The sequence below is a fragment of the Rattus norvegicus genome, chromosome 2 (assembly GCF_021556685.1).
Source record: "Rattus norvegicus strain SHRSP/BbbUtx chromosome 2, alternate assembly SHRSP_T2T, whole genome shotgun sequence".
Classification (NCBI taxonomy): Eukaryota; Metazoa; Chordata; class Mammalia; order Rodentia; family Muridae; genus Rattus; species Rattus norvegicus.
In genome coordinates this window covers 221,762,501-221,786,255 of record NC_141535.1, presented here as the reverse complement: position 1 = coordinate 221,786,255, position 23,755 = coordinate 221,762,501, and the positions used below count along the sequence as shown (strand labels likewise).

At 43.5% G+C, this 23,755-nt stretch overlaps 1 long non-coding RNA gene across 1 annotated transcript; it reads left to right on the top strand.

Moving 5' to 3' along the window:
* Positions 1 to 1,733: 1,733 nt before the first annotated feature.
* Positions 1,734 to 7,033, top strand: LOC134485765 (uncharacterized). The gene is made up of 4 exons (XR_015676925.1): positions 1,734 to 2,065; positions 3,211 to 3,676; positions 5,047 to 5,197; positions 6,236 to 7,033. It is a non-coding gene; the product is annotated as an uncharacterized LOC134485765 (long non-coding RNA).
* Positions 7,034 to 23,755: the final 16,722 nt, after the last annotated feature.

Below are 23,755 nucleotides of genomic sequence, written 5' to 3'. Positions count from 1 at the left end.
GTTTTTATTGCTGGGAAGAAACGGCATGACCACAGCGATGTTTATAAAGGAAAACGTTCAACCGGGGTTGGCTGAGAGTTCAGTCCTTTATAGTCACGGCAGGAAGCATGGTGGCACACGGGCAGACATGGCTCTGGAGAGTGAGCCGACAGTTGAATCAGCATCTGAATCAGCAGGCAGCAGGAAGAGATAGTGACATTGGGCCTGGCTTGGTCATCTGGAACCTCAAAGCTCACACCCAGTGACACACTTCTTCCAATAAGGCCATACCTACCCACTCCCACAAAGACATAGCTTCTAATGGTGCCAGTCCCTGTGAGCCTATAGGGGAGGGTGTTTCATTCAAAGCACCATAGTATGTGGTGGAATGTTGGCTTTTTGCTCCATTTTGGGGGCTCACCAGAGTTCCTGAGCAGCTTATTTTGTAGCTGTTAATTTTAAAAACTTGAAAAAGAAACCAAAAAACAGTATTGCCATTGGAAAATAATTTCTTCTTCTAAGCTGTTTTAAATTTCATAGATAAATCACATTTACCGCTTTGCTACTTGTAAAAAAAGACAAAAAAAAAAGAAAGAAAGAAAAAGAAAAAACCAACCCAAAAACAAAAACAAAACAAAACAGAACAAAACAAAAGGCAAGCAAATCCACTAGTTGGATTTGTCATGAGCTGAGCTTGACATGTCCCCCTGTGTTAAAAAGCTTTATAAAAATGATTGGCTCGTGAGGGCTCTGACCTCCCATGGGTTAACATCGATGGGAGTCATAAATGAATGGCACTGGGGGAGGGTGGACAATTAGGAGGTAGGGTATAGTTGGAAAAAGTGAGTTGCTGGTAAGTTACCTTTGACTTAGGTGTTGTGCCCTGCCACATGCCTCAATGGTGTCGCTATCATAGCTGTCTAGTCTTCACTGCACAGAAACAGCAAAACCAAGAGACATTGGGCTGAACTCTTAAACGCCGATCACAAATCTTTCCTGCTTTAAGTTCTGCTTTTTGGACATTCTGTCACAATAAGTAAAAATGACAAACATGGGTTGGGGATTTAGCTCAGTGGTAGAGCGCTTGCCTAGCAAACGCAAGGCCCTGGGTTCAGTCCCCAGCTCCGAAAAAAAAAAAAAAAAAAAAAGAAAAGAAAAGAAAAGAAAAGAAAAGAAAAAAGACAAACATTACACCCTTGGTAGAACCCAGTCACTTTTCATCTAGTATAGTACATTGTTTTAAAACATTTTCTGAAACAAATCATTTTTTTAGAGATTAATATTTCTTTTAGAGCAATGGTTTTTTTTTTTCTTTTTTCTTTTTTTCGGAGCTGGGGACCGAACCCAGGGCATTGCGCTTGCTAGGCAAGTGCTCTACCACTGAGCTAAATCCCCAACCCCTAGAGCAATGGTTTTTAACCTGCGGGTTGACCACTTTCGGGGTGAGGGGTCACGTATCAGATATATTGCATATTTATAAATATTTACATTATAGTTTGTAACAGTAGCAAAATTACACTTATGAGGTAGCAATGAAAATAATTTTATGGTTGGGGGTCACCACAGCATGAGGAACTGTAGTAAAGGGTCACAGCATTGGAAAGGTTGAGAAGCACTGCTTTTAGAGCAATATTTTTATGTCAGATTATTGTAAAATTCTTAATCTAAGACTCACATTGGAAAAATCAGGTTACTTCTTACCTAATTACTTTCATTATCAGATTAAAATCTGACTTCCTTTTCCCCCTCCACAGCAAACACCATTAGGAAATCATAGATTTTAAGGAATAAAGAACCCGGACTTCTGAATTTCCTTTACAACTGAATCAACATGCTGGTGTGAACCCAGAGACCGTGCTGCCTATGGATTTCTTTCTTTTAAAACATTACTGAGGGAAGTACTCAAGCCAAATGAAAAATAAATCAGAATAAAAGATTCAAGAAGGAACCAAGATATACGGAACTTAATGGTGAACACCAAACGTACGCCATCTGAGGAATAGTTATAAAGTCTAACGCAAATGTTCAGAGCAGAAGAGACAAACTCTAACACACACTGTCTGTATGTAACAGTCATTTTAGATCGGTGAGTCCAGAGAGGAAGGAGGGGGAGAAGTTAAAGTTTATCTGAAGATACCATTTAGATGGCTGTGTGGGAGTAGCATCCAGATTCTGAGTAGTTTTTGACCGAAATATAAAATCCAGTTATATTTGTTAAAGTAAAAACAGACAAAAACCCATAACAGGGTTGAAGTATGAGTCGTTGGACAAAGACCCTGCCACGGCAGATGCCTTGGGTTTAACTCCTGGGACCTAAATGGCAGGAGAGAATTGATACCTGCAAATGGTCCTCTGACATTCATAAGCACACACACACACACACACACACACACACACACACACACACACACACTCACGCATGCACATTGCACATGCACGCACACACCAATATAAAAATAAGTTTGAAATGTAGACACAAGCTAACAAAACAGAAAGCAATGAGCAAACGTAATAAATGGAAAAGACAATGTAGGAGGCCTGGGTGCAACTAAACCAGTAGTAGTAAGACTGCCATTGGCTAGAAGAAATACCAGTTGTTGACTTTTCCTTCAATCAGTACATCAGTGATGGACTATGACATGGATTTGTAAGCGGAAACAAATTCCTTCCCAAGCCAGTTTTGGCTGGAACTGTGATTCTCCCTGGCAGGAGGTTTTCTGGATCATTCCAGATGTTTTGGGTAGGAGAACACCTGCAGGTCTGGCTGACTTCCTCGTGCTGACCTACACTTGCTGTCCCAAGCTGAGTGTCTAGTCCACTGGTTCTATCCTAATGACAGACGTCTTCTGTCTGTGGTGCAGTGGAGTTCACCACTGGGCTCTCCAGCAGCCCTCTCATCTTTCTGCATCCGGCTTTCTTTACTTTCATGCTTCACCATTCTCTTCCCCAACTTGGCCATTCTTGTTTCTTCAGCTTTTGGCCCAAGGATGCTCCCCTACAGGAGGCCAGCACCTTGACAAACTGTCGCTGGCCTCAGCTAATCACAAGGGGAGACTTGAATCCTTGTGCTGGATTCTGGTTCATTTGTAGATCTGATTTCTCCTTCAGAATACTTCTAAATAGCAGGTGGTTTTACACCGCACACAGGCCTGGCCTATAGTTAGGCAAGCCATGAATACTTCTAGATAATTTGGTCTAGTGATCGGGGAATAATTTTTTTTTTTTTTACAGAAGTGGAGTGGGACGGGAAGGCGAGAAGAGCTGATTGGAGGATTCAGGGCAGCCAGGCGTGGACATCTGCCTTCCTCCCTGGCACCTGTTATTTCAGTGAAAGAGAAGATTAAGCCACCTGCTGAGAACCAGGGAGTCACCGAGCTGGCAGGACCCTTGAGGAAAGTGGTTAAGGGTTTGAAACAGCTGGTATGGAGAACGGAAATGGGATAGCTGAGAAACACTTGCGGGCCCAGCTGAGGACCGAGCTCATACATTTATAATGGGGCCCAGCAGCATGAATATGCAATTTTCTCCAGAAAGGCTTAGCAGTCCTGAGCTAGAAATAAGAAAAATAATGTTAATTATTGTTTATTCTTGCCGACTGTATGCCAGGTCCGTGCTATATGCTGACGTTGCTTGATCGTTATCCTCTGGAGCCCCGGGTACAGGTGTCCTTGCTGCTAGCCTGTGGATGGATCCCAAGGTCAGTCACCATAACCTCACACAGCTGGCAAGGGGCAGAAACAGACGCAAGCCACAGACTGTCTCCAGAGGCCAGTCTCTAGAGGCCAGGGCTGGGAACTTGCTATTCTTGTGTCTGGTCCTGTGGCTTGACTCAATCTAGCTAGGTATGGTCACCGGGAAGGCAATGACAGGACAGAGAGGCATGTTGTTAGAGAGATTAGCCGTGGGCTGAACACGGACATGTTTGGTGACATCCAGATGACAAGGGACTAAAGACATCTGTGATATTAGGGGACAGGCTGGTGAAGGGCAAAGGAGCAGGAGACAGAGACAGAAATACATGGTTTATGAACTAGTAGTGGCTGGCCAGTTCCATTAATGATAATGTATGCTGGTGGGAATGGATTGGAACAAAACAGAAAAAGGAGGATAGAGAACCCTTGGGTCCTTCTGTATTGCTTCTCTGAAGTTTACAACTGGCATATGTTGGTGACCCGTTTTTTTTTTTTTTCCGGAGCTGGGGACCGAACCCAGGGCCTTGCGCTCGCTAGGCAAGCGCTCTACCGCTGAGCTAAATCCCCAACCCTTTTTTTTTTTTTTTTTTAACTGATAAATAAAAGGGTGACCAGAAGGAAAAATAAAATCTTGGGAGATGCATGCACATGTGTTCGTGCTTAGCCGGCGTAGCCGTGCATGCATTTGGAGGCCAGAGGTACTCTGTCCTGAATGTCTCCCACTATAGCTCTTTATCTTTTGAGACAAGATCTCTCACTGAATCTGGTGATCAGCAATTGGCCAGACTAGCAGGGCAATGAGCTAACCACCCATATCTGCCCTCTTCCTCCACAAGCACTTGGGCTACAGCCAAGCACAGGCACAACAAGCTTCTGAAAGTAGTTTCCGGTGATCTGAACTTTAGTCCCCATGCATACATAGCAGGCCTTTTATTGATCGAGCCACCTGTCCAGCACCCCTACTCTTTAAAAATTTGAGACATGGTTTCGTTATATTGCTGAACTTCTCCCCAAACTCCTGGGCTCAAGTAATCCTCCCCTCCTAATCCCTAGAGTAGCTGGGGTTACAGGTGGGCACCACTGCCCCTAGCTGGGACATTTTAGTTGTGTGACCTGTTGAGTGTGATGGTTAATGTTGTTAGTTAGTCTGGAATTACCTTGAAGAAAAGCCTTCACACACCTGTGAGTGAGGGCCGGTTTAGACTAGATTAGCCTCTGGATACACACGTGAGTGTTATCTAGATTAAGCTAATTGGTGGGGGCTGGGCACCCACTCTACAAGTAGAAGGCACCATTCTCCAGGCAGGGGGCCTGGGCTGTATAAAAAACAGAAAAGATTCTATGTACCAGAAACCGTCTCTCTTCTTGACTGCAGATGCAACGTGACCAGGTACTTTGAGGTCCTGCCATCTTGATTTCCCTGCATGATGGATTACTAAGACTGAGCAGATGGACTATCCTCAGACTGAGCTAGCAGAACCCTCCCTCAAGTTTTATCAGGAAATCTTATCACAGCAGCAGGAAAAGTATGACAGTGCGCGAATATTTCTATTTTATGTCACCCAACCCATAATTTAATTAAGTGTAGGGGAGTAGAAGGTTGTCATCTTAAGAAAACAAATGTTCTCCTTTGAAGTGAATATGTGCTTCTTCAAGGCAGAGTGATCCCCTCAAATATCTGAGAAGCATTTTGGTTTCAAGAGAAAGTAAAATCCAGTGTAAGTTAAGTTATTGTTATTATGGCCAACAGAAACAATCATTATATTCAGGAACAACAGTCTCCTGCCTGGTCTGTCATATATGCTGCACAGGATGGAAATTCTATGAGTGCTGTGTTCTGTGTGTGTTACCTTGGGGATCTAGGCTCAGTCAACATTTCCTTCTATGCTTTGAAACCTTGAATCCTGGCGTGAAGTCTCACTTACGCTAAGTCACGATTATCTTTCACCACTGGACTGTAAAACAGAACCCTGACTCATGGTCTCACCCACTGCTTTTCCTACCGATGTTTGTCAGATATAACGAGCGTGCGTGCCAAGTGATGAGAGATGAAACAGCGTGATGTAATCAAGTGTGTTTGAAAGAGTGAGGCCTCCAGGGTATTGGTAAACACACGGTTAATCAGAGCCATGCAATATACTTCTGTGTTGTAGGGTTTTTTGTCAAAATCAAAGGAAATGTATTTGCTTTGGAACAAATAATTGTGGGAAATTTCTACAGTGGTAACTAGAATTCCCTTTGGTGTGTGAGTGGCACCGCATAAATACTCGGTGTTGGACAAAGGATGAGATGAATTACAGCCTTAATTATGGGATGGAGGCATTTTACCCTTGGCCTCATACTTCGTTTGCCAGGAAACAGCTATGAGATGTGTATTAGTTAACAGAATCAAGGTTCCTAGCTGAAAACACTCCTGCTGAAACACACAAGTGAGCTTAATTTTCTTACTCTGAATTCTCCACTCAGAGCAGTTGAGAAGGCATCTGTGGCTAAGTCTCTCTCACCCTCGCTTTCTTCTGTTAGAGGGGTTACTGCCACCTAGTTCTCTGGTTTATGTTTTCTAGGTTGTTCAAGCAACATTCAGACCCTTTTCTGCTTAATTATGAAAATGAATGGGCACTGGTATGAAGTTCTCCTCATGAAGAATGAACCCATTTGAGGAGTGCCCCACGGGTTACAGTCTGTGAACTAAGGATGGCATGCCATTGCAGTCTGAACAACACTTTCCCTCCAAATAATTAAATACCAAAGCTTTTTTATTTGTTGAAAGCAATAGAAAAACCCTCGCAATGTACGTGCTTCCAGAGGTCACTGGCCACAGCACGAGATCAAATGTAAGTAATGTCCTCATACCAAGGCACAGGGCTATAGGCCAGGAGGCCATACCCACAGCTTCCGAAGGTGCCGTTGATTCTTCCTCTATAACTGAGTGTCGTTAAACCAATTATGATGAATTCTGCATTATGAAACCAGGGAGCCTTGGGTTAGTTGATGGCATCCATACAGATCTTTCAAGGTGGAAATAAGGATATACTTTGCACTCAAGATTGTATTCCAAGAGGGTCCTTGCAGCTTAGTAGGAAAAGTAAGTCCCAGCAGAGACTTGGTCTGAAACAACAACTTGCCCAGTCTCCCCGAAGTCCCCCAAACGTAAAATCCATATTGAACTTTCTTCGTTTCCAGTTGGACTGCACTTTGCTCCTTGGGGAGAGAGGGGTAATAAAGACCAAGGACACAAAAACACCATCATGTCTCCCTTCTAGATGTGATTTCCTTCTTTATTTTGTATCTTTTCTGAATTAAAAGAATAGATAATTCAAACTGGTCCTGGGACAAATTCAATAAATACAAGAGTATCAGCCAAGCACAAGGTCTCATACCATTCATTTATGAAAACAAAAAAATGTTCTATTATAAGTGAAGACAATTGCATAAAGCACCATATATGCCATTCTGCTTAAAGACAAAGCAAGAGCATTTTAAAGAAGAGGAAAAGGCACTGTGTGGTTTGCAATTTACAATTAAAAAATTTTTCCCCCATTTTGAAACACACAGCTCACGCCTGTGAGAACCGTGGTATTTAATTCTTGTGAGACGTTTAGTAACAAGGCCTAACTGTTCTACTTACACCTCGGTTTCAAGCTGCTCTTGTCATGTCCTGTGATTTTTTTTCTTGATTTTTGTTGAAGCACTGTTGTCAGAGACATGGGCTGCAGACTTGCACTTAAGATGGCGGAGTCATGGAAATCAGCCAGTGGAGGTCTCTTTCCGTAATCTGCAGGGACAGGCGTGGAGGACAGTGATGTGCAGCTGGAGAGGCAGTGCGCTCCAGGGAGGGCCTTCTAGGCCTTAAGGAGGGAGAGTGTGTTTATAGGCTAATAGGGGTGAGCCCTTCTGGAGGGAGGCAGGAGGGAGGGTCCTATGGATAGAGCCAGATGACAAAGATCAAGGTTACTTGGAAAATGCTTAATCTGGAGAGTGAGAATCCATTTTCTCTCCTTGGAAAGAGGTTTCTTCTGAAACCTTGAATTTTGAAAAGGATTGGGGAATTTGAAGAAACCACCCCAAACCTGCAGCCCAGACAAATTGGTGACGATAGTTGAGGAAAGACGATAGTTTAAAATTAAGTCACAGTTTGAATGAGAAATAGACACCTTAGATTTCTGTATTTGAGTGCTTGGTTCCCAGTTAGGGGCACGGTTTAGGGGAGATTATAGAACCTTTAGGGGGATAGATTTGCTAGAAGAAGTACATTATTGGGGGTTTGCTTTAAGGGTTCATAGCTTTATTTCACCTGTCTGTCTGTCTGTCTGTGTCTATCTCTGTCTCTGTCTCTGTGTGTCTATCTCTGTCTCTGTCTCTGTGTGTCTGTCTCTGTCTCTGTGTGTCTGTGTGTCTGTCTCTGTCTCTGTGTGTCTGTGTGTCTGTCTGTCTCTGTGTGTCTCTGTCTCTCTCTGTGTCTCTGTCTCTGTCCCCTGCCCCCTTTGCTTCTTGCTGCTGCTACGATGCCATAGCTACCAGGCTCCATGATGGATCCCAGCCCTCTGGAACCATAAGCCAAAATTAACTCTTTGTTCCTCAAGTTGCTTTTGGTCAGAGCATTTTTGCCACAGAAACAAAAAAAGTACCTGACACGAACTGGCTTCGTAGGAGGTGGTTAAGGGTTGTTAAAGGAAAGACCACTGCGTAAGGAAGCCAAGGCCGCATTTCTGAGATTTGCAAATTAACATTCAGGGCTGCAGAGATGGCCCAGCAGTTAAGCACTGGGTGCTCTTCCAGAGGACCAGGGTTCAACTCTCAGCACCCACATGGCAGCTCACAGCTGTCTGTAGCTCCAGTTCCAGGGGATCTGACACCCTCAAACAGACATACCTGCGGGCAAAAACAATACATATAAAATAATAATTTAAAAAAAAGAAAACAACATTCAGTGTCTACAATTGTAGTTAGTACTGTGGGAGGGGGAATTTGGTAAAGAATGTGGATGAAGACCCAGGTTAGGGTTTTGAAGTGACATAAAAAGGGGTGTTGTGGCCTAGTAAAATCATCAGCATTAAACATCGCACAGAGGCTTACAAAGGCCTCACGAGTAGTGAGAATGAGAACTGTTTCAGAAACTGAAGGGAAATCATGGCAGAGAGACAGTTTAGCAGAGATGGGGCTAATGATGGAAGCGGTATTCTAGTTAATATAACCGTTCTCTTGGGGATCTGTTTGTTTTCTAGAATGTCTTAGCTATATAGTTCTGACTCTCCTGGAACTCAATACATAGGCCAGGCTGGCCTTGAACTCACAGAGATTTGCCTGTGGCTGCCTCCTGAGTGCTGGCCTTAAAGGTGTGCTTCACCATGGTACCTCTACAGATTTACATTAAGGATTGTTTGTAGGCAAGGCAGCGGGATGTTGGCAAAACTGAAGGTGCATGAGATATGAATCTCAGAAGCATTAACACCCAAGCAATGAGGTTCCTGTACCTGTTCCTTGGTGACACTAATTATACCTTTTTTTGTAGTTTTTTTTTTTAAGATTTATTTATTTATTTCATGTATGTGAGTACACCATAACTGTCTTCAGACACACCAGAAGAGAGCATCAGTTCCCCATTATAGATGGTTGTGAGCCACCATGTGGTTGCTAGGAATTGATATCAGGACCTCTAGAAGAGCAGTCAGTATGCTTAATCACTGACCCATCTTTTCTGATACTTTTAAGAGAGCCACATTTGGGGTGTGGACCTTAAAAGGGTGAGCAAATGAACACAGAGATCTTTTCCCTGGACCACTGGCTATGCAAGAAAGGAATACAAAGGGAAGGCTGTCTTACACGGGGCGAGGGGGTTGTAATTTGCTACACAGGAGAAAGGACAAAGAGAACGTACGTTATTCTTGTCAGCCCAGAGCCAGGGAGGTTCATTTTGTGGAGGGATGGGATTGAGTGAGGCAGGTTGAGTGTGTGAGGAAGTATTAGAGGGTGAACATTTCCACGAATACCGGTCTCTCAGCAAAGATGAGGGTGATGAGCGGGAGGCAGTGAGAGGCTGTGGCAGTCGTACTGCCTGCCATTGTTGAATAACAATAGGCAGCTCTATTAGTGCCTTTTCTGTTGTTTTGTTTTGTTTTTGTTTTTGTTTTTGTTTTGTTGTTGTTGTTGTTTTGTTCTAAAACGTCATGGTCAAAGCAACTTACTGAAGGGAGAGCTTATAGCTACGGCTCCAGAGAGATGAGTCCATCATCCGTCACAGCAGGAGACAGGGCAACCAGCAGTGAGCGTGGTCCTTAGCGCAGACGCTGAGGGCTCAAGTCTTGAACTGAGTGCACAAAGCTGAGAGAATGCCTTTGCTCTCAACGTTTGCCCCAGGGACATACCTCCTCCAGCAGGATCACAAGTCCTAAGCCTCCGGAAACAGGACCACCAGCTGGGGACCCAGCTTTTGCACACAGGCCCCTCCCTCTCTCTCAAGCCTCCTCTGTGGTCTTTACTCACCATCTATGACTCTGCACTGACCTCTCCCTGAGTTGCTCCTATGAGTCACGCAGCAGAACTGTGAGGGATTGTAGAATGCCATTCCTATTTTCAAGACAAAGCTACTCCCCTGCTGTTGGCCAGACCCAGCATTCAGACTTCCAGGACTCAGCCCCATACTCCTTAAACATCTGATCCCCTGACAAAGGTCTCATGTTCAAAGTAGCATCGCTTTCTCATAGGGGAGTCCCGCATTCACCCAGGAGCAAATGTTCGAAGATCTCCGGAGTTTTCCGGCTGTCTGCTGCTCTCTTGGGTAGTTTCCAGGAGAAGGACAGTTGATTTTCTTCAGCCTGAGTGACCTTCAGAGTTGCCCCTGTGAATCAGGGCCAGGAAAGTACCTCAGAGACAGCAGAAATCACAGCACACACAGGTTATGAACTTACATGCTTTCCTTTCCTTCTTGGTTCATTAATTCTTTTTATTTCATGCGCATTGGTGTTTGGCTGGCCCGTATGTCTGTGTGAGTGTCAGATGCCCTGGAACTGGAGTTACAGGCAGTTGTGAGCTGCCATTGGGTGCTGAAAATTGAACTCAGGTCCTCTGGAAGAGCAGGCAGCGCTCTTAACCACCGAGCCATCTCTCCAGCCCTGATAGTTGCCTTTTCAGAGAAAAGTCTAGATGGCTCTAGAAAAAGTTAGCCCTGCTGATGGAAAACTGTTTGTTTTACAACATATTGAAAAGGGCAAGGTCATTGATTAACTCTTTCTCTCTCTCAACTCTGCGCGAATGTGCATGTGGGTATGTGTGTGAGTCTGTGTATGTGTGTGAGTTCATGTGTATATGTATGTGTGAATGTTTGAGTGTGAATGTATGTATGCAAATATATAAGTATATGTTTGTGTGTGAGTGAATGTGTGTGTGCATATTTGTGAGTGTGTATATGTGAATGAGTGCGTATAGGTGTGTGCATATGCATATGTATGAGTTTGTGTGAATGTGTATATACATACGTGTATATGTATGGATGGATATTTGTGAGTGTGTATGTGTATGATTGCCTGTGTGAATGTGTGTGCATATGTATGAGTGTGTGTATGAATGTGTATATGCAAATGTGTATATGTGTATATGCATATATGTGAGTGCATATTCGTGTATAAGATTGTATGTGTGTGAACATATGTGCATATGTATGAATGTGTGTATGCATGTGAGTGTGTATATGTGTATTGTATATACATTTGTGTATGCATGTGAGTGTGTGTGTGAATTATATATACATGTGTGTATGCATATGTATGAGTGTGGTATGTATATGTGTGTATATGTAAATATCCATGCCTGGGAATACATACCACCCACTAAGAATAGAATGATCAATGCTTACCTGTAGAGACACATTGTTTTGATACCCATTAAGGCAGACCAAATGCTGTCCTGTGGCCACCACACCTTAGGAAGTAGAGACAATGTATTTTTATGCATTAGAATTAGAATGCATGCGTTAGAATGGGTTGAGCTGTGCCCACTGGGGAGATGCCTGAGCAAAGACAAGTCCTCACAGGGTGAGTTTATACAAGAGAGAGACAAGCTAATCTCCAGCCCTGTCTGGAGGCAGCTGTCAGTGGTGTGCCAGGAAGCAGGGGCGGGGACGCCAGTGGAGCATCTAGAGCTCTGGCCAGGAGCTTAAGAGCCTGTAAAGCAGGGCCAAGAAGCTATCAGACTAGGAAGCAGAGGCCCACAGACGTTACCTGAATCTCTGTTAGTGCAAGCACACAGTGGGTCTCAGTCCTGGAAGAATGTTAGGTGCCATTCACCAGGTGAGTCCAGAGGCAGCCAGGGAAGTTTGTCTTGAAAGAAGGTTGGTAGCCACCCCCGGGAGCCTTTGGTTTGTGTTTCCATCATGTGGGAGGAATTTGTAGCACCTGCCCTTCACACACACACACACACACACACACACACACACACACACACACACACAGCGCGTTTTATCATGGCAGCAGAAAAGTAACATAGGGCTCCCTGGTATCATTTCACAAGTAATCGGTTCTGGGCTGTGCTCCTGCAGTTCAAAGTGTTGCTCGTCTTAAAGATTATTATTCGATACCATATTCCATACCAGACACCAGGTCTCATGCGTGTGAGCCCAGGCCTGCCACTTGACAGGTGCCTATCACCTTAGGAAGCCTCTCGGAGTCTCCCTCTCACCTCTAGGAGATAGGAGTAACCAGGGCTCCCTTGCTGTACAGTGATTAAATGAAATTCACAGACAGGGCACTGTGCACAGTGCTAGTGTCCAGAAAGCATTCAGAAGCTGCAGTTCTCTACCTCATGGCACATGAATGTCACACGACAAAGCCTAGGCTATTCAGCTGGAGACGCCAAGCTCACTGATAGCCAGAAGAAGCCACCAGGCACTTGTCTGGCCCCATTAGCTCTTGGAGTACCAAAGTTTCTGGATGGTGGCAGAGAAACAAGTGACCCAAGTTAGAACTGACAGGACAGCGAACCCCAGACACATTCTGACCTGGAGAACTGTGAGCAAACAAAGATGGGGGCTGTTTTAAGCAACTGCGTTTATGAGTGATCTGTTACATACCAAAGATGACTGCTAAGCTGTATTATTTCATTTATATAACATTTAGGCTAACCCATATTGATGAAAGTCAGAAGAGCAGTCGTCTTTGTTGGTAGACCTAAGGAAATGTTTGTTGAGCTGGTTGACAAGCAGCTCAGCTCATTCACTTGAGAAGTCATCCAGATGTGTACTTCAGATTGGTGTGTTCATCACACACACACACACACACACACACACACACACACACACGTGCATACATACACACTGCATGCGATCCAGCCGTGTAGGCGAGTTCGTGAGCACACACACAAGGATTGGCAGAGTCAGAATACACGCAAGACGGTCAGCCACACTCCTGGAGATGAGGGCCATTAACTTAAAGCATATTTCTTCCTATCTGCCCTGAGCCAATCTCCCTGCTAGGGATAAGTAGTTGAAGAAAACAGAGTGTGTAAATTACGTGTGCCAAGTGAGGCCAACACAGGGGCAAAGCATATTGTATCGACGAAAGGGCAATGGAAGGCATAAACTATCATTTAAACACTGGATTACAAAGCCATGGTTTTTAAAGAGGAGGCAAACCGAATACGTTCTGTTTTATTATGGTTCAGGTGCATAAGCAGACATACAGAATGGCCCATGTTATTCTTTACAGCACACTATGTATTCATGAGCCTTGAAGCCACTCAACCCATGGACTTCGGGGGGGGGTTGCGATTCTTGTGTTTAGTTTAGATCACGTTTTTTATACTTGGCATTGAAGCATCGAAAGCAACGAGTAGCAAACCAGCTTCATCCGTCTTGTATTAGTTATCAGGCAAATGTTAAGATGTTTCCAGAAAACGCGTCGCTGTGCTCAGCTTCTGTTAAAGATAAACCTGTTCAAGGAAGTAGGTGAATCTTGACAAAGATGAATGGGGCAGAGTATGAGTTGGGTGGCTGGGGTCATTAGGGTCTGCCTGCCACTTCACTGGGAAGAGCTCTGACCAGCTGAGTGGGCATGGCTACCCCTCAGTCCTGCGTCTCCTTGAACTTCCAGGGAAACCCTTAGTTTCTAGTACAACAGTCTAGGCAGACAATTACCTAGGTAACTTCTCTGACCCAGGCACCTGTGTGCAGAAGTCAAGGTGTGGTAGATGACTCCATTGGGGAAGATTGTTGGGGTCCGTGAGGTTTTTCTTGTTTGAATGTGAGTTCTGGCTGCTGTTTCTTCAATAGTCAGGATGACAAAGCGGAGACTGTTCATGTATGGAGACAAAACGGTCACACATGTGTATTAGAGATGAAACCTGCATAAAGTGAACAAACTCTACCACATTTCCTTTGTCTCTCTTTTCACTGTGAGCTATGGTTCTTTTTATAGTTAGACTCAAGACCATTTATCAAGAACTAGGTTTTATTACTTGGAGTCAGAAAAACGAATTATTTTGTGGCAGGTCTAAAAACACAGAGTTTTTCTTTAACTGAAATATATACAGCACATATATTTTCAGGGAGAAGAGAAACAGGGTGGGCCCAAACTTCAGGCGAGGCCAAGTCTGTAAGCAGCTGGCAGCCACAGGAAGGGGAGCAGGGGCTATGATACTTCTCATGGAAGGCTCTAGTTTAATCAAGAACTTAACAACTTTGCGAGTAAAGACATCTCAGCACACAGGGAAGTCCTTGGGCCTCTTGCATGAGCTGGCATGTGTCTTCCTCAACTGCTCTCCGCCTTGTTATCGGAGACAGAGTGAGAAATCTAAACTACTTATCCTAAATCTAATTGCTCAGCCTGCCCAGAGCTGCACCGTACAGGGAACATCCAAGGCAGGTCCTTAGCAAGAGCCAACCCGATGCATTTTCATCCTGACAGCAGGATTTCGCTGGCCCAAACAATATTATCCCTCACAATGCTTTTGTAAACAGAATTCTAATTAATGAATTCACAAGTAGCTGTTTCCTGTTTACGGCTATGAAACAAAGTTTACTCATAAATTTTATTTTAATCCTGACTCCAGATACACAGATGGACACAAAGTATATACTCATGTGTTTATAGGGCCCCTGTGCCCCATGCAGACATGCACGAAGCTGGAGAAACATGGCATCATTGGCCTTAGATCTGAAAAGATAAATTAGTACCTACTGATTGATACTCTGAATCTTAACTCATGCCAAAGGAAATAGGTTTCACATCAGGAACACCAAACTCGCTTATGTTCATTGCGGCTCTGGGCAGACTGAACAATTTGTAGAAAGTTAGAATTAATAGCTCATATTCCTGACTCTTGTCTCAAGGAATCAGGTAGAGGGTAGCTAAGGAAGAGAGCCAATAAGAGATTGTGGTCTTCATAAGTTTGTACACACACACACACACACACACACACACACACACACACACTGAAAAGCCATGGAAAGTAGAAAATTCATAATGTAATGAGAAAAATCAATCACTAGCAATAGATCCAGAAATAACACAGTTCAGAAAGTTTGTAGCTACAAATACTTAAAAGGAGAATCATGAGCATTCTCCAAATGTGCAAAGAAATAAAGGAAAACATGCGCAAGATAAGAGCAGATGTAGAAAGCGTACAATGGCCAAAGCTATTGGCTAGAGGTTAAAGAAAAATGCTTCCAATGAAAAAAACTCTAGATAGGGTCAACTGGAGATTAAACACCGGAGAAAAGGTTAGTGCATTTGAAAACACAGCAAGAATTGCTGCAAGTAAAACACTGAAATAAAGAACACACACACACACACACACACACACACACATCAGAAAAGTATGTAAACAACATAAATAAGCTTGTTATTTTGTTAGCTAATTAAAAATATAATAATCGGAAGAAAAAGAAAAGGAAGAAAAACAAACACAAGATCAGTAAGAAGTCTTGGGAAACTGTTAAGGGATCATATACATCATCTATCTGTCTATACATACCTATGGATTGGACATATGTACTTACGAATGCCAGGATGCCAGGCTACTCCATCACCAAGCTCTACCCGCAGCCCGTTTCATTTAATTTAACCTTTTTTGTATTTTAAGGCAGGAACTCACTAACTTGCCATCCTGGTGTTTACCTTACTCAGCCGTCTGGCTGAGGCTTGAACTTGTGATTATTCTGTCTCGGTCTTCCGAATAATTTAGGCTGACTGGCCTGTGTCACCGGGTCTGGTTAGTGGTCCTTCATATTTAAAAAGTATTTATTTTGTGGTGCTAGGAATCTAATCCAGGACCTTGTGTATACCAAGCAAGCACTGTACTATGAGCCACATTCCTAAGCCACAAACACAATTATTTAAGACACTAGACTTCTGGTTTAAACATTTCCAATAACAAAAGGCTCAAATTCAGATTGAGTGTAATTAAAAATGCTGCAAAACATTTAAGAGTCAGATGATGCCAAGTCTGTACAAACAGCGTGGCGATTGCTTCATATTTGTCTACCCTGCGACCTCACATTTCTCCTTCAGGGACTTACACAAGAGAAAGGAGAGGGGATTTCCATACAAGTACAACAGGGACACTTCAGTGGTCCAGCTGGGCTCTTTAGGAGTAAATAGTCCAGCAAACTGTGACATATTCAGAGAGTGGATCGCTGGCACAAGGAATAAGGTGCGGACACACAGCCCAGTACGGAAGGCTTTCCGAAAAGACCTGACACTGGCGATTCCATTTGTGTCAAATTCTAGATAATACAAGTAGACATACAGTGACAGAAAGCAGAGCAGTGATTGGAGGGAGGTGAAGGACAGGACAGATTGCAAAGGGATATGATGACATTTCTGGGGTGATGGAAATGTCTGTCATCTTGATTGTGGCATTGCTTTTTAGAGACATATACAGAGATCAAAGGCCGTCAAGTTATATGCTTTAAATATGGTCAGTATATCATATACCTAGTCGTTGATCAGGTTAGCGGTATGGAAGACAGAAAAAAAAAAGAGAGAAAGTGTGGAGAAAGAGGAAGAACACTTTATGGGCTGGCTTTGCCATCTGCTAGAGGCAGCTTGGGGTCCAGGTTGGGCTTGGGCACCATTTGGCTTGGTCGGCAACTACAAGCAATGCAGTGTGGGTCCTGAGAGCCTCAGAGAGGGGCTACAGTGTTTGGCCTGGGAGAGGCACTACAGAGGCGGTACAGAGGCTGCTACAATGTTTCCTATTGGAGCCTTGGGCTTTCTTTGTGTCAGAACATTCTTGTTGCTGTGGTCAAACACATGGCATGAAACAACTTAAGGGAGGGCGGGTCCATTTACCTGTCAGTGTGGGAAGTTCCAGCCCATCCTAGCAAGGAAGACATAGTGGCAAGGATATTGTATGACTGTCACATTGTACCTCTGTTAAGAAGCAGAGAGAGAACAGAAGTAGGGTCCACTCCCCGTGATCTACTTCCCTCAGCTATCCCCCACCTCAAGGCCTATCTCCAGCAAGGGATCAAACGTCATATACACAGCATTCCTGTATAACCTCAACTGCCATTCTAAAGAAGCCTTAAGAGACGGTAGCCGCTGTGGGTATCTTGGGAAATGGGAGTACATAGGCAGAAATCCTTGGATTTGGGACAATTCCTTTTGCTTTAAAGCCCATTTTTACTCAATTACAAATGAGCCTGAGGGAGAAAGAATAAAACCCCTTGCTGTACAGCTCTGACAGACTTGAATAGGACTCTCGAGGTGTCTAAGCTAGTTGAACTTTTAGCAGCCTCAAGCCACCCTGATAGATCTGCCCTGTGACCCAGGAACACTCACAAGGATACTGATAAAGTCCATTTTCCTCACCTTTTCCATTGAACTGTAACATGACATAGACTTCACAGTAAAAGAACCAGAAAAGAAACCGAAATAGCTAACTTTGGTTACATGAAGGCTGAGATTTCTGGAAAGGTAACATCAGTAGGACACAAAAGAAGCTGGTGCTATCATGGGTGGCTTCTCCCGTTAGCACAGCCACCTGAGATGTCTTGGCCTTTCTTTGTCTATCTCTCTCTGTCTCTGTCTCTGTCTCTGTCTGTCTGTCTGTCTGTCTGTCTCTCTCTCTCTCTCGCACACACAAACACACACTCACACATATACACCATAAATAAAAGTAAGAAAACCAAAATATTTTTAGTAAAAAAAGAAATACTAGTGCCTCTCTTTATTTCCCATATGCAACCACTTTTGAAATTGTACTTTTAATTTATATTCAGAGGAACCTGAACCACTTTCCTCCATTTTCATGCCCCCTGGCTTCTCTGTAATTCAGGCTCTAAGGTTCCTTTACCTGAATAAATTACGGTAGCTCCACACTCATTCTTTCCTCCCCAACGCTTTCCCTTGGTCATTTTCCATCAGAACAGCCGTTCCGTCGTCAGGGAGCTTGTTTGGATTTTACACTTTCACTCTCAACTATATTTCCATGCACAAAGAAATGAAAACTCCACGACAGAATCGAGGCTAGAAAAGCAGTGAGCTCCACCCTCCGTTTTATGACTCACGCGCCTGTACCTGTGTTCTGTCCTTCCTCATCACCCAGCATTGACACCTTCCTGCTTTCCTTACTATGAGTTACTGTAAGTTTCCCTGTACCTTCACGTACTTTTATTTACATATAGACATGTATATATTAGAAGCTAGGATCCACATACCATTTATTGTTCTTTCTGAGACTGTATGACCTCACTTAACATTGTACAAGGTACCTCTCCCTTGTTCTATACATTTTTTTTTGGTTCTTTTTTTTTTTTTTTTTTTTTTTCGGAGCTGGGGACCGAACCCAGGGCCTTGCGCTTCCTAGGCAAGCGCTCTGCCACTGAGCCAAATCCCCAACCCCTGTTCTATACATTTTTAAACTTTATGTTTTCTTTAGAGCTGACTAGCCTTCCGTCTAGGTACCAGATTTTCCTTATCCATCTCCTGTCGATGGACAACTCGGTTAGTTCCATTTTCTTGGTATAATGAGTAAGATGGCAATAACATGGGGTGCAAATATCAGGGTGGAGTTCTCTCGGTAGGGGCCTGGGAATGAAATGCCTGGGCCATGTGGTTGTTCTATTTAAAACTGTTTCAGGAACCTTCAAACTCCCTCCCATAACTGCTGCATTACTTTGTGCCCCACCAGCAGCGGATAAGGGATCCTTTCTCCCGCGTCCGCTTCAGTATTTGTCAGATTTCTTGATGATAACCATTTGCTTGGGTGAGGCGATGTCTCAGTGTAGTTTAAATTAGCATCTTGCTGACGGCTGCAGATAGCAAACGCTTTTTAATAGTTATTGGTTATTTATGTTTCATTAGTTTTTTTTTAACTATTTCACTAATCCACTTATTGATTGGTAACTTTATTTCTTCAGGGTCTAATTTCTGACATTCTTTGTAGACTCGGGGTATTGTCCCCTGTCTAGAGAATATCTGGTGAAGACGTCCTCCCACTCTGTGTGCTGTCCTTTGGCTTCCCTGATTGTTTCCTTTGCTGTGAAGAAATAGTATAGACATTCATCTAGATGCCCAGACTGTGCCCCACACAGATGCTAACTGTGTGACATGTTTCTATTTGCGAGTTCTTTAAACTAAAGTTTTGATTAATAAAGAAGAGTTTTCTTCCTCAGTTTTTGCTTGGTGTTTGAAGTGCATGTATTTAAAGGTCTGCACTGCTTCACCATCACCTGCGAATGAAACCCAACCTCTTGATTGGACGTTTAATCTCATAAAACCTTCCCTCATGAATTATTCTCTAACCTTCGCTTGCTTTCCCATGTGAATTTCCTCTGTAGGAGCTGTGAAAAGCCTCGTCTTCTTCAATGCCAAGGTGCCATTTTTTAATGGAGGTTAACTGGGCGTGGTCGCTTCTTGCTTGCTGCTGAGGTAGCCCAGTTGCTTGCCCATCTGTTGTAGCACCCATGCTGTGCAGGTGAGGGAAGCATCTGTCTCCACAGCTGCCTTGTGTGGCTGGTGAGAGCAGAGCCGGCCTCACATACTAGTGTGACGGAGAGTGGTTAGCATACGGCCTTCCCCAGGAAAGCAAAGGTAAATGCAGTTCAATGGCAGAGGACGACCCAGGCTCCTTAACCTTCCTCTTACGACTTAGACAAGGCTCATGAATAAAATTCCCAGGACGCAGTCATTTATATCATCAGTTCTTCTTGGAACCAGAAAACCTGGCATATTAATTACATAATAACGAACATGAGAGTTGCAGAGAGTTTGCCAAAGGACCATCTGACTGTGCCCACTGAGGACCATGTGTCCCCTCCCCCTCACTGTAGCTTACATGTAGCTTATGCGGATGGTGAGTACAGGAAGTAGATGAACAGCCTCAGAGCACCTTGGTCCGTTCCCTTCCATGCTCTCTGTGATGGCCCCTTCAGTTATGTTTATACTGCAGCCTAATTTCCTTATAAAGCATCTGACGAATTAGCATTTTAAGGCTGAGTCACTTAGTACTGATTTCATGCATGAAATCAGTCATTGACCAAAGGCCATATTTCCCTACCTTCTCCTCACCAACCAGTCCGAGAGAACCATCCCAAAGGGCAGACATCCTTGTACTGCCCCTTTCATTATGATCAAACTGTTTTAAACACAAGATCATCCATTCCGGAGCAGCCAGTGTGTTGACTGATCAATTTCTAATTGTGACAGGCCCTAATCTTATGATCAGTTTTGACGAAGCAAAGATAGTCTTTTAGTTATACCCAATACTCAAACTATTTACTGAAGGAGGATCATATACCATTTAAATGAAGGATTCAATCTATAGAATAATGCAACAAATTAAAAGCAGGTACAGAGAGGCACAGTGCGTTCATTTACAGGGACTGGATCCGCTATCCCTGAAGCAAGGTTATAAACCCACATGTTGTCCTTAGGCACTGAGGTTTGCCATAGCAGCTGCTGCCAAAGAGGCCGGTGTGGCCCACAGAATCCCACTGGCTCTACATCTGAACAGCTTCAAGAGTACAACTTTCCCCCATCAAAGGTTTGGAATAAATTACACTAAAAAATTGGCTCTGGAAAGAGTTATCTTGGGCAGGATAAGGTACGACTCTTACGAGGTGTTTTAAATGGCTCTCTCTGTGCAGGGGGTGTCTGTGGCGGAGTTGGTGGGTGTGAATAGAGGGAAACAGAGAGAGACAGAGTCTAAACCTCCAGGCATTTGGATAGAAAAGCTAAAATCTACCCTCTGGACAAGGTTTTTAAAAGGTTATTTTTTAAACGAATGACTTTGTAGCAGTAGGAACATATGCACCCAGTGAAATGGTCATCTCTTCTCTAATTCTATACTTTCAGAAGAAATTTTTTCCCTTCACTAGCATGCTGGAGTCCAGTTTGGATTAGTTTAGATTGCTAAACGTTGAGCAGTGTGTATAAACATATAAACTTACAGTTACATATAAGTTATGTACAAAACAGAGGCAAAAGATGTCCTGAAACCCATCACTGCTGAAACGTTTTAACTACTTGGCTGTGTTCTTGGTTTTTTTTCCAAAGGTGTTTCTGTCAGTCACACTTGTTCACTGGACACCGGTCCTTCACAGATCCATATTCAACGGCAGCCTGGAGGCAGCACAGTGGGGTACAAATCAAGGATCATCTTCTTGTTTTATTGTTTATAGGCAAGAAAGAGATGGAAAAATGTTAAGAATGCAGGTCCCATTTAAATATAGATTGTCCTGTGCCCCGCCCTCCCATAGAGAACGTTCTTCCAGTTTCAGACTGTTACTTGTTTTATCGAAGATGTTGATGTGTCTTTAGTGAACAGATAGCTTTGGGCTGACATGGCTTTGTTGTTTGTTGCTCCTTAGCATAGATGATATATCACCCAGCATTCTGGGGGATTATTCTTGCTTGTTAATTGCCCTCTTAAATTGGTTAAGGATACAAGAGTTAGGTGCAGGTCTGGGAAATCTGTGAGCAATCAGATTTCTGTGTAAAATTTGCAAGATAGAACCTCAAAAGTTACAGCTATGTGCCTGTTATCAGTAGGTACTTTTTTTTTTCAAGGACTGATTGTCAATATTTTGCTAGTACAATACTGCCAGAAAAAGAAGCCAAAGATTAGCTGGGCATGGTGGTGTGTGCCTTTAATCCCGGCTTGGGAGGCAGAGGCAGGTCGATCTCTGTGAGTTTGAGCCAGCCTGGTCTGCAAATCGAGTTCTAGGACAACCTGAGCTACACAGAGAAATCCCATTTTACAATCTAAAAATAAACAAGCCAACAAAACAAAACAAACAACATCAAAGAAAGAATGAAAGAAACAAAGAAACAAAGAAAGAAAGAGGGAGAGAGAAAGGAAAGGAAGGAAAGGATGGTAGATATACAGAAAGGAAAGAATGAAAGAAAGGGGAGGGAGGGAGGAAGGGAAGAAGGGAAGAAGGAAGGAAGGAAGGAAGGAATCCAAGGAATCCAGGTATGGCTCAGTGGTTAAGAGTGCTTGCTTTTTTTTTCTTTTCTTTTTCCTTTTTCAGAGAACTATATATAGTTTAGCTCTCGGTACCCACATTGGGCAGCTCACAACTGCTTGCAATCAAATCTAGGGATTCCAATGTTTTCTTCTGGCCTCCAAGGGTATACATACAATTATTAAAGGGAGAGATTGCAGTTTCCCACTTTGTCTTCCCAGGAAAGAAGTTCCTCCTGTGTATAGACCGGACCACCAATGGTACACTGTTGTAGAAAAGATGCTGGTCTGCTTGATATTGGTCTTGGGATCCTCAGAAAAGGAAGTGTAAATCTTTACAGCTTTAAACTGCAAATCGCATTTTAGTTAGAGGTGGGACTTTGTATCCACTTCTCCTTCTCAGTGGTGGGGATTGCCTCTGGTTTGACTCTGTGCAGATCTTGTGTGTAACTGTTGCAGTGTCTGTGAGTTCATGTGTGCATCGGTGCTGTCACGTCTGGACGATACTGTTTCTTCAGAGTCTCCATGACCTCCGCTCTTACCTCTTTCGTCTCTTCTTCCACATGTCACTTGAGCTCTGGGGGAGGGGCTTAAAAGAGACATCCCATTTATGGCTGAGTGCTCCGACGTCTCTCATTCTGCACACTGTCCAGGTATGAATCTGTTGAAACCTGCTGGGAAAGGCAAGATCAGTTTTCTCGAATGGAGTGCTCTGGGTTTATCCACCACACTCCAGAGCAAGCCTGAAACTTAATAGTAGTTGTTGTCCAACACAAAACAGATTCGTGTGTGTGTGTGTGTGTGTGTGTGTGTGTGTGTGCCAGCAGATCTTGGAGAGTTGGAGGAAGGGAATATATGGTCAAAATATATTGCTTAAAAAGTTTTTTTTTTGGTTCTTTTTTTCGGAGCTGAAGGCCAAACCCAGGGCCTTGTGCCTGCTAGGCAAGCGCTCTACCACTGAGCTAAATCCCCAACCCCTGGCTTAAAAAGTTTTTAAGTAACAGTTTTAAAATAAGGAAAAATAAAAGAAGGAAGAGTTGAGCGATTCTGTTGTTACATATATTTTTTAAAAAACTTATTTATTTTATATACGTGAGTACATTGTCATTGTCTTTGGGCACCAGAAGAGGGCATTGCATCTCATTACAGATGGTTGTGAACCATCATGTGGTTGCTGGGAATTGAACTCAGGACCTCTTGAAGAGCAGCCAATGCTCTTAACCACTAAACCATCTGTTATTATGCCCTACATACTTTTAAAATGTGTTCTTTGACAATTTCATCCCTGTATACAATACACTTTGATCATATCTACCCATACCCTTTTCCTACCTCCCCGGTCCTCAAGCCTCTCCTGCCTTTATGTCCTTTTTTTTAAAAAACATCCCGCCAATATTAGGTAGGGTCCAATTGAGACAGGAACATAGATAACCTACCAGTGACCACGTCTCCAAAGAAAAGTGACTCTGTCCCTAAGTAGCCATCAACTGCTGCTAGCCACTCATCTAGGGGCAGGGGTGGCCTCTAGAGCCCTTCCTACCACCATCCTGGAATATCGACTGGTCTGACAGTGTGCAGGCAACCTTAGCTGCGTCAAGTTTGTGAGTGTAGCAGCCATGACAACACTTTCTATCATTCCTGCTCTCCCTCTTTTCCCATGATGCAACCTGAGTCTTGGAGAT